Here is a 3,950-nt window from a genome sequence, read left to right as displayed (position 1 = left end):
GAGTTAAAAGAGAATTTAGAAAGATGTGGCAGATTGTTAAAATAAAGAATAAAGTGGGTGTTGATATATATATATATATATATATATATAATCATCTAAAAGGTATCTATCCCCATCATCGACAGTTGTCCGGTCAATGTTACAATTTGTTATCAATTTTACCTTGAATGTTTATGTATACCTAACTAAATAAATGTATGATCGATGTGGTACTAAATGAAACTCCTTAGGTGACAATGTTAGTTTTGGGTGAATTTCTCCAAAAACAGGTAACTAAGAGCAAAACATTGTTTTAATTTGTTTAAACCATATGTATTTAATAGAATTTTTGCCTGGAAACGCATATTCACAAAACACATTTTTGTCAGGTTTTCTATTATCAATGTTTTAGTGTGTATGTAATGTTTTAGTAGATGCCCATATCCTCATGTTATCGGTTCTTAGTAAACAAATCTTCACAACATTTAACATTATTGAGATGCGTCCCCAAACTTCGTGTTTCATATAAAATATGATGGAAAGACATGTAATTGCTGATAACTGTATGACGCCGATAGAGTAAATGGTGGTATTGGTGGTACCTAATGACTGCACTCAAAATAAACCTTTGCACATGTTTCGGAGTCATGGATCTTTAAGTGGACGCACAATTTGACCGATTTAAATAAGCTAAGTTTCACCGTTGCCGTTACCGTATATATATATATATATATATATATATACGGTAACAGAGGAATTAATTCACAACTACATGTATATTGAAACTCGTCAGCACTGCTTCGTAAGGTACAAGAACCTCACTCACCAGGAGCTTTATGTTTAATAATTCACTGCACCAACGAGCATACATTATTAAGTTTACATATTAACATATTAATTTGGTACAGGTTTAAGTGTTACATAATAGTGTACTTTATCTGTTTCATTTCTTTTGTTCAGTGTACTAAAAATTATGATAAATGTCAAATATTAAAATGCATCGTTTGCTGGAACTTTTTCTACTATATTGCACGTAATTTTCTATAGTTCCCGAATAACTATTGAAATAATTTTAATATTTTTGTGTTTGTCAATTTTTCAAGACTGCATGCACGAAACCATATGTTGTATCAAGATTTATCGCGCGACTATACTACAATAACTGCTCGCATTGTGGTATTGTGCTTCTTTCTGTTTTAAAGTGAAGCCAAGTCCATGAGTGATATGTATAGTTAATCGCACGAGTTTGAGTGCGTTTATAACTATAAAGGCCACCGTTTAACTGTGGCCTTTATAGTTGTAAACGCACGACAACGAGTTGCGATTAACGGCTTATACCACGCATCCCCATGCATAAAACGATTAAATTGCAAGAGATTTTTAGTGACTGTTTCGGTTGTGCGTGAGATTGTGCCACTTCAAATGTGCATGAGAATGCTCTTTGAGATTCAAATTAGTACAACGATGACATTGAGAGATTTTGCTCTCAATGCGACGAAGAAGAAGATTTTAAGTTAACAACAAGAACGTCAACGTTTCGGTTTACCTGTAGACAATGAACAGATAGCGCCATTCAGAATTCGCGAGTGCCAAAAAAACACGCGTAGATGTACTAACTGGGGAGTGTCTGTGTGGGATGAATGGGGCCGAGCCAGAAATGAACGAGTCGAGAAGCACGGGGTAAGCAGTAGTGACGTGTTTACATTTGTTCCCAGATTATGCAGCGAACTTGGTGTACGTGAACTTTCATTTTGGTTGTGTCGCTTTGTTGTCGAGGCTCGTCGACAAGACGGAACAGAATATCCATCTAATAGCCTGCGTGTGCTTTGTAGCGCAATTCAGAGATATTTACGTGACGAATGCAAAAGAGTTGACTTGTGCTTTATGGATACACATGCTCGGGAATTTATGGAATTCCATCACACCCTGGACGGTGTAATGAAGAGTATAGACAGACGGGGAATAGGTGTTATTAAACGTCAAGCTGAACCATACACAGATGATGATGAAAACAAATTGTGGGATAAGGTTTTTTCCATAGTCTGCTACAAATTTGAGTTATGCAGTCTACTTTTATGTGTGTAAAGTGTTCGCTCTCCGAGCAGTCGACGAACATAGTAACCTTACAGCCGAACAGTTCGTACAAGGATCAGACAATCAAGCTGACTATATTGAATTTAATGGTAGACCGTGTAAAATAATCAAGGAGGACTGTATTACTCGCGAAAAATCCCGTATAAAAATGTGCGCCAATACGGCGATCCTTCCAACACGCGTTGTGTTGTTCAGTTATTGAAACGTTATTTGCAATGTATTCCACCGAAAGGTCACTTCTACCGACGTCCACTGACGTCCAGCGGAGGGCTCACATTTTCTAAACAGAAGATTGGAGTAAATACTTTACAATATCCAAAAAGAATGTGTGATCTGGCTGGAATAGATGGGTATCATACTGGACACTCGGGTAAGGTAAGTTTGTCTCAAGTGATTCTGGGGTGGGTGGGATCTTGGGATGGGTTCAAATGTGTTTGAATTTCGCAGATTGAAAACAAATATTGTACATTGTGAAAACGTATTTCAAACGCGATGCAAATAAATGTCGGTATATTTACTTCTCAAATCATTCTTTTCATACTTTTAGGTTACTGCGGCGACTTCGTTGTATGAAAAAGGCTTTGATGAGCAACTAATCAAAGAACGCACTGGTCACAGATCGGATGATGGGTTGAGAACATATAAACGAACAAGTAACTCTCTTCAGAAAATCGTATCTGATGCTCTCCAACCTCCACTACCGAAAGCAAGTACTTCAGCCATCGTAATTGACGATTCCGATTCCGTACACAAGCCTAAGGTTGAAAGATATGAACAGCCACCGCCTGAACCAGTGACTGCAACATCACATGCAGAATTCAGAGAAATGTGTCTTTCAAATGATTGTTGTTCTAAACAAATTAAAATTAAGATCCAGGACGGAAACAAATGTGTCAATATTGAATTTTAGTGTTGTAGTACTTTTTTTCCATAGAAAGTATAAATTAGTGCGATTTGCACCCTCATTGTGATTTGTGTGATTAAATGCATATACTTTGTTTAATTTGTAATGCAAATTGTAAACGGTAACGCTTTGATTGATATGCAAATTGTAAACGGTTACACTTCTATTGATATGTTAATTGTAAACGCTACACTTTTGATACAAAGTGTAGCATTTACACTTTGCATATGAATGAAAGTGTGACCGTTTACACTTTGCATATTTGCGAATGCGTTGCTTTTTACAATTTGCATATAAATTCACCCTGTTTGCAAGAATAAATCGTTGGCGAGAACAATGATGCACGTGATCAAAAGTGGTATAAACATAAATAAATAAATAAATAAACAAACAAATAAATAAATAATAGTGATTTAACGTTGACTTTGTATCTCAGAGGTTGGAATAATAATATGCTAGAATATATATTACATCGGCAGTAATAACTAGGACAAACTGCATTTTGTTCACAGCTAATGTTATATCTTGTTTCTCCTCTCATCTAGTCTAATCTCTTCTAGTGTCTTGTATGCAGGGGCATTACAGAGATCTGCCATTTGATGTATATGTTTTCAATATTAGATTCCTTCGATAGAGAAGTTTTGAATAATATATATGCCAAACTTCGAACATATATCTAACTTCGAATGTACAACCAATATTTAAGGATAGCAATGTGTGCAATGAATATAGTACATCTCCTTAACACAAACAGAAGAATTAATAAAGAGTGAAACGTGGTGGCACAATTTATGATGAACTTGCTTATGTCCAATATAAAAGCCCCCTATTTAACATTCATGAAGTACTGCTAGTATTTTTTAACAAATCATCATAACATGACTAAATATATTATCTCTACAAACCCCGAATCGTCTTGTTACCAAGCACCATCGTTGAGTGTGACATCCAAATATTTTTAGAAAGAATATAC

General features: G+C 35.6%; 1 pseudogene; it reads left to right on the top strand.

Annotated features, from left to right (window-relative positions):
• The first annotated feature begins 1,835 nt into the window (after positions 1–1,835).
• Positions 1,836–2,983, top strand: LOC144355650 (uncharacterized; annotated as a pseudogene).
• Positions 2,984–3,950: the final 967 nt, after the last annotated feature.

Source organism: Saccoglossus kowalevskii, chromosome 11, assembly GCF_978046115.1.
Source record: "Saccoglossus kowalevskii chromosome 11, keSacKowa6.1, whole genome shotgun sequence".
NCBI lineage: Eukaryota > Metazoa > Hemichordata > Enteropneusta > Harrimaniidae > Saccoglossus > Saccoglossus kowalevskii.
The sequence above is the reverse complement of the archived record's forward strand: the minus strand, read 5'-3'. Positions and strand labels throughout refer to the sequence as shown.